We start from the raw sequence: 240 nt of genomic DNA on the forward strand, positions 1-240 counted from the left end.
TCGCCAAGCCGACGCCTGGAGCTTGCCAATGTGACGCCCATCTACAAGAAGGGCCGGAAGGAGGATCCGGGGAACTACAGGCCTGTCAGCCTGACCTCGGTGCCGGGGAAGATTATGGAGCGGTTCATCTTGAGGGCGCTCACAAGGCATGAGTGGGACAACCAGGGGATCCGGCCTAGCCAGCACGGATTCATGAGAGGCAGGTCCTGCCTGACCAACCTGATCTCCTTCTATGACCAG

The sequence above is a fragment of the Aptenodytes forsteri genome, unplaced genomic scaffold (genome assembly GCF_000699145.1).
Source record: "Aptenodytes forsteri isolate BGI_AS27 unplaced genomic scaffold, ASM69914v1 Scaffold132, whole genome shotgun sequence".
Classification (NCBI taxonomy): domain Eukaryota; kingdom Metazoa; phylum Chordata; class Aves; order Sphenisciformes; family Spheniscidae; genus Aptenodytes; species Aptenodytes forsteri.